The sequence below is a fragment of the Acromyrmex echinatior genome, chromosome 6 (assembly GCF_024713525.1).
Source record: "Acromyrmex echinatior isolate Ae372 chromosome 6, ASM2471352v2, whole genome shotgun sequence".
NCBI classification, from domain to species: domain Eukaryota; kingdom Metazoa; phylum Arthropoda; class Insecta; order Hymenoptera; family Formicidae; genus Acromyrmex; species Acromyrmex echinatior.
Window position 1 is genome coordinate 7,532,279 of NC_141857.1, and position 12,778 is coordinate 7,545,056.

At 28.3% G+C, this 12,778-nt stretch overlaps 1 protein-coding gene across 1 annotated transcript in view; it reads left to right on the plus strand.

Moving 5' to 3' along the window:
- Positions 1–12,778, plus strand: part of LOC105154115 (pyrokinin-1 receptor) — a 33,684-nt gene that overhangs the window by 4,521 nt on the left and 16,385 nt on the right. The window lies entirely within an intron of this gene.

Sequence of the window (12,778 nt, forward strand, 5' to 3'; positions counted from 1 at the left end):
TAAATGAATATAATAGTAAAGGTAAAGCTTAATGAAAATAGTAGGTACTTAAAAATAGTTAATTTAATATTTTATATATGTATAATGAGAACGCAGCATCAGTTGTTTCATGAATTATTTTGTTTTTACGTGCAAATACATTAAACGAATTGAGCAAACCGTAATTATCATATTATATTGCAACCGCAATATTTTCCATAATAATCGCCATTTCTCTAATACAAATTGCTTGTTACAACTTTAATGATAAATTTAAAATATCAATACATTGTGATAATGAAACATCAATTATTAAAACAATCATTAAAAAATTAAGAAATAAAAACAAAAACAACTTCTATGTAAAAAGATAGGATTATTTCCAGTATTGCGTCTAACAATAAATACACAACAATAAAAATTTTATATTTGAAAAAAAGGAAAAATTCCATAAATTTAATTAACCTTTCGTTATCACAATGGGTCATCAAAATGATCCGTAATCTGGATTTCTATATGATTACGGCATAATTGAGCGATATCTTATGCGATACCTTATGCGATATCAATCAGAAGTTTGAAATCTCTTCTGTTAGTTGAGACAGACTATTAAAAAACGTATTAGAAGCACGTATTTGAAGAAAAAATAATAAAACTTCTTCATATTCGAAAAAAAAAAATTTTTTTACATATTACATATCAGTACATATTTTCATCTAAAAGTACTACATTTTAGGAATACCATTCTAAAATTTTAATTAAAAAATTAAAAATAAAGAAATTACGCCTTTTTATGTTAAATTTTATTTTTTTTACGTGTACATGTTATTTGACTCATAATATTATTATTAGGGATATCCGAAAAATATCCAGTATTATCCGGTACTTTTTTACTACCCTTTTTACTACCGGATAGCCGAATATCACAAGTTCCGAGAATAGATTGAAATTTGATATCATTAAATTGTTGATTTTTTCTTATACAAATGTTCTAAAAATAAGCATGCATATTAATTCATGATGCTATAATAATTGCTTTCCATTTACATCGATTCTCAGATAATTCTCACTTGTGACGTGAGAATTATAACTGAGAATTATAATCATAATTATAATCATAATTAATTGAATGCGCGTTCCTTTTGCATTCTGACAAGTGAGATTCAATTGAGTTTTTACCCATAATCTGCACAAGATCGAGACCGCGTGTGCTTTAGTGAGTCTCTCACTTCAAAGTGAAGTTATAAACTTGTATTGACATATGTGATAACTTTTTACCAAAGTAAGCAGTGACGTTATTAATTTGAGTATAAAATACTCAGCTCACTTCAGATTCAATTTCACTTGTGTGTAAATTAAAAGCAACTAATATCTTATACATTGTTGCAAAATTACAATTAATTCTTTTTCTTTATAGGATTTTTTTTAGAAGACAATTTCTTGGAAAATGTCGGATATCCAATTCGAAGAAATTCGCGGATATCGAATATTCGATGTTACATTCTGTCCGGATATCCGATATCCGATATTCGATAATTTCACAATCCGGTGCATTCCTAGTTATTATTAATAAAACACATTCTATAATGTTCAAAGTATATTCTATATTTTTTTGTTCATATTAGACAGAGTATTAGAATGGCAGCGTCAATCGATCAATTTGATCCAAAGTGATATTCGTGAAACTTTACAAAATTTGATAACGAAGAGTTAACATATCAATTAAATAAACTCTATGTTGTGTCAAAGTTTATATATATATATATATATATATATATATATATATATACAGAGTGTTAAAAAAAACCATTCAGCATTTATATGGTAAATACACATCATATTAATTGTAAGTAAAAACATCTTAGTGAGCATGAGTCGAAAGCTCAACCGTTTCTGAGAGTACATTCCGTTTCAAGCATGATGCGCATGATGCATCATTTATCCTTGTCGTCCACCGAATGTTAAACAAGGAGAAATGATATATTATGCACACCATGCATGAAACGGAATGCACCCTGAGATATAAATATTTTTGTATGTTAGCATCATGAATGACTTACTGGTTTTTACGTGTCGCATGCGATGTTTACCTCAGTGTTTATAAAGTGTGTTCTGCAAGAACTGTAAGACTTTGTAAAAAGAAGATGCCAAGCATGTTTAGAAATAGAAGGAGGACATATGGAACACTTTCTGTAAATAGATATAGCAAGTAAATCATTCGTGATGCTAACAAAAATATTTATATCTTAGAAACGGTTGAGCTTTCGACCTATGTTCACTAAAGGTTTTTATTCATTGTCAATATATGTACTTTCTACCATATAAATGCTGAATGAATTTTTTTTAACCCTGTATGTGTGTGTGCGCGCGCACACATACACACACACACACACACATATATATATATATATATATATATATATATAAAATTAAATACGCATCATATCTCACGGGATAAATTTTACTTTATGCAATATGAAATACAGTCGCTAAAAATTACATGGAAGAAATTCTTAAATTAGAAAATAAAAACAATTATTTAATTATAATTGTGTTTTATTTCAATATAACGATTTTAAACATTGTAAAAATTTGGACAATTCAAATTAAACATTGAACTTAATTTATAATTGTACGTGACCGCTATAAATATCGCGAAATTAATATTACAGCTCCGGGACATTCTCATTCTATACAACGCATTATGCAAACAAAGATTATTATCCATGATAGTATTAGAGAACACAACAATGCACTTGTGCACGTCTGCATTTTTTATCATGTTTAACTTTATAGAATTTCGTCAACATTAAAAAAATTATATTGTTAATACATTTACATTTACATTTAATTCAATTATACATAATACATAATAAACATTTAATTCAATATACATAAATATTTAATGTAAATATATTTAATTCTATGTAGTTTATTTTGAAATTATTTTAGTCAAAATATAATATTTTCTACTGAATTATATAAAATTAATATTGTGTATACACAATATTAGTTGTGTATAATATACACATATATATATATATATATTGTGTGTGTGTGTGTGTGTGTGTATACAGAGTGTCTTGAAAATTTTGCCAATTTTGCCTTTTGTTTTTATATAGATAGAGCGGACTAAACTGAGTTGAAAAGTCCTCTATTATTTTGCAATTTTCGCAATAGTTAAGATATTAATTACTAAAAATTGTTAAATATTGATCTTGAATAATTTTTTACTCAAATACTATCAACTTTATAGAAAAGCTGCAAGAAACAAAAATCATTTATTTTCTTCTCATAAAGTTCTGATTTTTTCAGAATTTTTTCAGAATTTTTTAATACTATATTTTCTCATATTGGTAAAAATAAAAAAATACAGTACTAAAAAGTTGATAAAAAATTCCGAAAAAATTCTTAAAGTTCTATGAGAGGAAAATTAATGATTTTTATCTCTTGCAGTTTTTCTGTAAAATTGATAGTATTTTGAGTAAATTATTTTAATTTTATTTTTTATTTTTATTTATTAGTTAACAAATATGTTTCTTTAATTAGAATATCATGAAATTCCAGACAATCGGTCAGTAAATCGCTTATAAGTAATTCATAGTCTCCGTGAGGCATTCATCAATATCGCTATATAAATTGGATAACTTTCATCACGATTTTTCTATGACGATGGAAATGAATTTTAAAATTGTGAATTTTGTTTTATCTGAGAATGGCTCAATCCAAGAGCTGAAACATGTAATGTAATGTATTTTACAATGTGCTCTATTTACAGAATTTTATTATACATTTTATATATCATATTATAGTTCTTGCATTTATAATTAATTACGTTGACTCTTATATGCCTTATACTTCTTTTCATTCCATTTATATACTATATATATCATATATTATATTTGTAGTCATTCGAACTGCGCGCCGAAGGAAGTTTTCCAGATTTATAAACGCAATTAAATTATTATATAGTAATATCGCGAATTAAATTGACAAATAATTTTAATAATTTGATCAGGCATCATTCTATTAAAAAGATGTTAATATATTGAAAAACTGTAAATGAATTTATTGCGAAAAATATTATCTCGACCGTAACTGCCGAAAATCGAACCCGGATCTCTTGTTCCATACAAGCATCCTAAGCCTTTAGATTACCGACCTTAATAATATTCTTCGTAATAATCAGTATATGTATTCTTTCAGGCCTTTCAGACGACGAATTCAAATTCTATACTAACTCAGTATAAACTTATTATAATGGAAGAATTGTTAATGTGACGATGTTCTCTCATTCTTAATTGTCTGCCAGTTTGCCTTATGTAGAGCGCGTAGCAATCTTTGCAGCAAATGTATACAACATTTTTGGAGAGAATGTCCTATGTATTTTTACAAATGAAACATTTGCTATTTCAAAGGAATATACCTTAGTAGCATAGTATATTGGCTATGCATTAATTAAAGTTGGCTGAACATTGGTCATATTGGGGATACATTGACCAAAATTTCTCAATGTAATTGAATGTAATATATTGGTTACAGAGGAAATTCTAATGTATCGTTAGTATTGCATGTCAATCATTACACAATATTGGCTTTACATTAGGCATGCAATGAGGCATGCAATAGATTGGCCAATGTTAATAACATAAATGTATAATTAAGTAACACATTTATCAATCAAAGAAATGGTGTAACACATAACGCAGGAAACTCATAGTCCACAGGTTCCCGGATCGAATCTTACGTAGGTAAGTAAATTTTCACTCAATTATGTTTGATATTAGCTGTACATTATTTCCCAATATTGGCGAAACATTGGAAAACAATGTACAGCCAGTAATAAACATTGGGTAAAAATTCGCTTGGCCAGGACGGACGTATGTCCGTCACTTTGATCCGAGTATTACATCGTCTGAATATTTTTGAAAAGTATAGCCGGCTTTATATAAACGTACGTTGTATTACATCATCCATTAAAGTTTATACATATTTTATTTTTAGAAACTTATTTGACGTGAACTGTCCGAATCGTCTTCAATCGGGAGTCGCGTGTAAACAAAGAAAATCTTTATTAGCTGTACATTGTTTTCCAATATTGCGCCAATATTTTATGCTATTAAAGTACGTTGTATAAATGGAATTTATTGGTCTAATGAAATCAAACACAATGTAATAGTCATTAATATTTATAGTTTGTGTACATGCGGCCGGTATTAAATTTTATTGAGATTAAACTTCTTGTTCTTATTTTACTAATAACTTAATTTGGTTTCTTTAGCTGGATATACGCTACATTACAAATGACAGTTATAAAATAAAGAGCTAATAATACTTTTTGTAATGATTTATATTTTTACTCATAAACTCAAATTATTTTTTGAAAGTTTAAAATTTTAAAATCTAAAAATTATAAATGCCATTCTGGACACGAAGTTTAAAGTGCACAGTGGAACGTAAAATAAAAAAAAAAGTAAATAACGCATATCATTGCATAAATCAATTAATGCCAAATTCATCCTTTTAATAAAATTACTTGCATAGTTAATCGATTTTTAATATTTATCAAACTCAATACATAATTTTTATGACAACAGCTGTTTACAGTATGAGATATGCATTGAGAAACAAAATTGGGAAGTGCAGTGTGTTACAACTTTCCTTCTTTCGAAAACAAATTGGTATAAAGTCTTTAATGGACAAAATTATTCGTATTGCTAAGTTCTTTTCATATTTGGCCTGTCAAAATGTATAATCTGCAATGATTCGCAGTATAAAAACAACATAGTATACAATGGCAAAAACAATCAACGTTGTAAAAAAGAGGCAGCAATAATTTGCAACTGAGCTGGTCTTTTTTAATATGAATGTGTAAAGTAATATTTGACACAATAGAATGCACGAATATAATGCGCACGAGTGTATTACGAATTTTTAACACCTTTTTAATTTTCAAGTTTAGTTTTAGTTTTGCGAAATAGATTTGTAACCACAGCAAGTTACTTTTTGTTCATTTTCATAAGTATGTTAATTAAAATAGAATAGAAGTTATTCACTTACACTTTACAAATTTAAATTATTTTTTTAATTTAGCACGAATCGATAAATTGAGAGTACACTATAAATAACTACAGTTGCGCAGTTAGCCATAAACGAAGTTAGCATAAAAAAGTAATAAAAAGGAAACGGTTAATTGTTCCACGATTGTTACTGTTTGTTACACAATTCCGGTAGTCGTACTATAGGTGGACAAACATCGTCCAAATTATTTTACACAGAATATAAAAGCATCTATATATGTATATATATAATATATGTATTATATATAATATTTACAGTTGCATGCTGTAATATTTCTCTGAACAAACAGATAGTATATTCCTGTATCGAATGAGCAAACTCGATGGTCTAGTTCATCATGTCAGTTATTTTTCCGCGATCAATACATCTCTCGTAGAAATATACATATGTAGTTTTCCTAGAGATGTAGAAATATATGTAAGTAGTTTTCACATCCCCTTACTGTTTAATATTACTGTATTCTCATTAGTTATAACAATACTACATTGGAAATGGACAAGACTTGATACAGTTTTATTCATATGATTAAAATAATTTTCATGGTAAAAATATTTACGCAGACAGTAGACTGCTGAATTATCGTTAATAGATTGTTATTAGTTAAAATACTACGTACTTATATAATCCCTTTATTGTCCTGTTTTTATTCAGTAAATAGGTTCAGATTTTGTATAGTTTTTGTGCATAGTAAGAAATAAAGCGTTTGATTGGGATCCCAGCTTTACTTCTTAGTTACTAGAATTAATATAACTGTCCAATAACTGCTCAAAGAATGTATAAAATTTCTATTCGATTAACGTACACCACATTTCGAATCAAGATTATTTGTACAATAAAGTGTAAAAGTATTTTATAAAAGTATTCTAATATATTAAAAAATATTAAAAAAGTATTCTAATAAAAATAAAAAGTTCTCTAATAAAAAGGTATTCTGATATATAAATTTATACCAATCGACGATTATAATAACTAATAACAATAATTGAATTTATGCTCGTCTTTATGATTTTTATATAGCAGAATATGCAGTCTCTATAAAAACATGATCGACATATCTTTCTTCTCTTACCGTGATCCGGTAGATTTATCAATGATGATATTCACTTTTTTCACTTGTTTACATATGCTTTAAATTTTCTTTGCAGCCGCTTCCGATATTTTAGGTCCATTCTTTTAGGTGCATGTAAAGAAAAACAGCCTTGAATCCTTTAGAATATGTTGAATCCTATAGAACGTGTCTTAATATAACATGTAGAAGAAAAATTTTCTATCTACTCAAAAGTTTTTTGATGTGACGATTTCCAAATAAAAATTTACCTGGTCACACTTTCATTATGCTGTAAAATTGTTGAAAGTATATCTCAAAGATGTCGCCAATAATTACATACGGATAACAGCGGTGATTGGATAATTTATTAATACAAAAGCGTTGTAGCACTGATTATATAATATAGTGTGATTTTTTTTTTATATAATACATAATTTATGTAATTCTTTTATTTTTTTTTTTATTTAATAAATACTTTAAAGGTTATATCAATTTTGCACGCTCTTATTAAATGAATTGTATATCCAGAGTTAATATTATTTGCTTATCAGACCTACTCTTATCGTATTTCGAAGCAATTTCAGAAGCTAAATTATAGCACAAATTTCATATATACTTATCCAACATTAGCAATCACTTACTCTCTTAAAAGTTTGATAAAGATGTCTACTGCTATAAGAAAGTGGAATTCATATATCCCTTTTCTTTATGTATAATATATATTTTTGAACGAACTAACAAGTATTGTTTTCATGCCTTCGTAATGAAATATTATATTTGTTCCATAATTTATCGATATTCTTCCTTATTGGTTTATATAGATGTGTCGCTTCAAAATTATTGGCTCCTGCACATATAACGCGATAACGTTTACCGCGCGGCGGAAGTTGTCACACTAGCTAATAATTCTACGTTCTTAAGTCGGCCTCACCTTGTAAAACTTGTAGAAATAATATAATACTATTTCCATCGCACGGCAAAAGCTGTATTGAGTTTAACTTTTTTCACGCGGTGAAAATTATATATATATATATATATTACTCGGAGCAAGTTGATTGGCTATCGCGCTAACTTCCGTCACGCGGCAAGCGTTGCCGCGTTTTGTGTGCAAATACCATATGAAGACAAGGGATATATTGGATTGTAAAATTACTGGATATCCAGTGTCACATTTTTGGATATCCAGTCGAAAAATATCCGGTAAGGCCATTATTTGATCGGATACCAGATATTTTCCCGAGATATCTGGTATATGATTAAAAAAAAAGAGAGGGGAGGGGAAGTTAGAGAGAATAAAATTCTGCATCAATGACGCAAACTTTCAATATAGAATTTCAGACAAATATATTATTAAATACTAATTAATATATGAATACTACATTGTTGAATACTAATGAGATCCAGCTATCCGACCGAATAGTAAAAAGTATCGGATAATATCGGATATTGGATATTTCTCGAATATCCGATATTTCTAATAAAGATTATGTTAACCGCGAGGAGTCAATTTAACTCTCATTGCACGCTCTATTTGATTTTTTTTAAATTGTATTATAACTATAATATGTAGTTACAACAGAAGTCAAAGTACATGATTTTGTTTTTCCGTAATGACAAATTAGTTTTCAATTAGCGGGAATCATTGCATTTAAAAATCGTTTATTTTGCAACTGTTAAAAGTTTTCTTCGTGTTGATCGGATCTAGAAGAATGGTCTTTATTTCAACAGACAATCGTAAAACTATTGTCAAACTGTTATGTTCTATTGAACGCAGCAAATTATCTACATGAATTGTATTTTATAAAGCAAAAAACGAATTAAGCAGATTAAAATTTCATCTGGATTTTGCATGATGTGTTGAGCCGACATCCGTGTCAACGCACGACAATAGTTTAAAGTAAATTGCGTGTAAACGAATGTAAAACATCTCAAAGTACGTTTATTCACATACAGCTATTTTGTATACGTTGCTGTATATGGAAATGGGAAAAAGATAGAAAAGAAAGGCGATATACACATAACTCGCATGTCGGATCAAATATAATGCGGTCTAAGCTCGTGAAATATCACATGTTATAATTATATTATCGATGTGACTAAATTTCAGATGCCTTTTCTGTTTCAAAATATTGTTGCTCTCGAGTTACTTTTATATTAAGTTTATATCCTTTGGCTCGCGATTTGCCTTTGATTATTTCACAAAAGAGTCAATAATTGAATGTCTACCACTTGAAGTTGATCTGTTCGAACATTGGAAAATTCCGAGCAGTAGAAGATAGCACACACGTGGAAACTGTTACACTTTAATCTTGCATACTTTAATCAACTTAACTTCTTTCCGTCAAGAGTCCGAATAAATAAACCAATCAACATGATGGGTGAACTGTAATCACATACGTGAATAACATGAAAAATACTACGTCGTATTACGATGGACAGATGAGATCGAATTTAATTTCTTTTTGCTACCACATGAAAAATTAAAGCTGATGATTCTGCGAGAGACTATACGCTAGTCATACAATTCTGCTAGAGAAGATGGAAATATTTACTTGAACACACAAGTGGAAAAATTGTGTGTTGAATTTAACATTAACATTTTACATTTCTCAAACTATCCATCCAAATTTTTTTGTTAATTTTATACAAAATGAACATGTTACAGCGCAATACAAAATTACATAAAACAATTAACGTAAAAAATGTCAGACTTTGTCATAATTTAGAAACAAATTGAGGAAGCATATTTCTTTAGCAGATTTAACATTTATCAAAAATTAAATTAATATGTATGTACATTCATCTTTTATTCAATTATCTTAGAATTTACGTTTTAAAACATTATTTTTATTCACTCATAAACTATGTTACTTCAGTATTAAAAAATGTTAAAACATAAATTTAACATAAAATATTCAAATGACATAATCACATATTGAATTAATTCGCAGGTACGTAAAAATTAACTACAAAAATTCTAACACTAATAGGATGTAACATAGTTACAAAATGTTTCTTACTATGTAGAATCTAGGTAGAGGAGGCCGGAGTTGAAAGTATGTAATATGGATAGATAACAGAGCTTATAATTTTGTCAAGAAAGAAGATAGTGCTATAAGACTGAACGAGATCGGCTTAGCGTCGCTGCATTGACGCCACGTCAGTACGTCTCGCTCAGCTCGCGTAGCGTACGTTGGGTGTGAGGTGTCTGCGCATTACGTAAATAAATATTCTTCGTTATTATTTTAGTCTCATTCGTAAATATTAAACTTTGTTAGCAATTATTTCTACTCGCATACTTGGGAGACAGTCAATGAACGAATATATGTAGAGGAAAGGCCCCTATTATGAGATAACTAGTTCATTTTGAGTAAATGCTAGAAATCTATAAGCAGAATTTAAAAAAATAATAGGTCATTTTGAAGGGAATTTAATAAGCTTTAAGATAATGTTATATAAAATTTAATTCAAATTCCATTTTTTTTGAAAATTAAAAAAATGTAAAAAGTGAGCAAATCGCAAAGTCAAAAAATTGTGCTCCTAATATGAGATGCCCCGAGATAATAAAACGCAAAGTATATCAGTATTGGAATTAAAAAACTTTATTTCATGTTTCTAAAATGCAAACAAACATAGCCAGCGTGAAAAATGAGCATGCGATAGATTATATCCAGAACTCGTCTTTTGGTAGTTGGAATCAAGCATCGCAGAAATAGGCTCTTAACATTCATTCCGGTTGTCTTTTTATTATTGTACAATAACATTTACTCTTTAGCAACGATTTTATGACATGGGAGCATGGATTATTTCATATTAGAAATAATATCCTAGGTATTTCATATTACGATTTTCACGCCTTATGATTTTACGATCATCAAATCTAACTTCTGTAATTCAGCAATTCAACATATCCTGTATTTTTCTATACGGTCTTACTCTAACATGAAGAATTTATTGCCAAATATTTATTTATTAAATAATAAACAATGTTTAAAGGCTCATCTCAATAAAATTTAAAGACATCCAAATTCTAAAATCCTTTTTTATAATGACTACAAGCATGATCTAATAATGAATTTTCTACTAAATAGTTTTCAATCCAAGAGCAATAAATTTATTGTGAAACCAATAGATAGCGTCTATTAGTTTAACAGAAACGCCGCTATCTCATATTAGGCGCCTACCTCATAATAGGGGTTTTCTTCTCTACATATATACATATATACATATGTGCGCGCGCGCGCACACGCAACCCCATTCCACCCCATTCCCACCCCCAATCTATCCACATACCATACCCACACTCATACCCACACCCACACGCATATGCACACACACACACACACACACACACACACAATCATTTTATTACATTTTATTACATTTTAAATGTTATTCATATAATTACCTGACTTTAACAAATATCCTACTTTAAGGTTAGAAGTAATATGCCAATGGGACAAATTGTACCATGTTACAACTTATTGCAACACAAACTGTCTTGTAGATGGTTCTTAACTTCATCACTTTTTTTCGTTTTCTAGATCCACAATGAGGAATTACAAAAGAAAAATACATCGCAAAACTGTTTCTTTATTTATTGACTGTCAGAGAGAATAAGCACAGTTTTCATCGATTTTTACAAACGTTTTAAAGCAATTTCATCATTTTGTTTTATCCAAATTGTCTTTATTTATAAATGATATGTAATAAAAATTAACGTGTTATTTCTCACTTCTGACATTAGGATTCGATATGGCCTGTGATGACTACTCAGGAGCCTTAAAGATTCCACATCATGGCACAAAAATAATTAAAAGGTTAGCGCTGATTAGTTGACAAAGTTTCTAAAAAGAAATCCTGTTTGTTGATTTATAGTAAAATAATAATAATAATATGTTAAGTTAGTGAAGGGTATTTATTATGGGTTAATTATTTAATGTATTATAAATAAATAATTAAAAACAATTTCAATAATTTTTTTGCTTTTATTTCGCACTATCTAACTCATTAACTGTTAATATTATATACTACAACTTGCTCCCAGTTGTTACTTTCAATCCCAAAGAATAAAAAGTAACGATGCGCCTCGATCTATTCAAATGATCATGATACTTTTAGAAATTAAATTAACAGCATTCAGCTAGTTGCTATGAAAGTAATTTTGAATCTCCCCTCCTTATTTGTATATATGAATTTAAAATTTATAGCGATCGTAAATTTTTTTTAACTTATGGAAACAAAAAAAATGTTACTTTCAACCTCGGCCTCCTCTACACCGAAAGAAATACGAAAAATAATATTACAGGCGCTTCTGTGCTACATATGTAGCAGAAATTCTCTGATGTATTAAATTAGAAATGTTTAATTTACTCAAAAATCGCTGTTTAAAAAGATCACAAAGTTCATTTTTATTATAAATCAATAATAATAATAATAATAATAATAATAATAATAATAATAATAATAATAATAAAAAATATATTTTATTTATTATTAGAGAAAGACGGAATTATTCTATTAATTTTGATTTGAAAGAGATATGAAAATTTAACAAATAATATCCCTTTGTAGTGCTTACAACTATGCTACACTACATAAACATGACTTCTTAATATAAACATGCTTCTTGTAAGCACAAGAATGATCTAAAAATGTTTTACGTTTAAA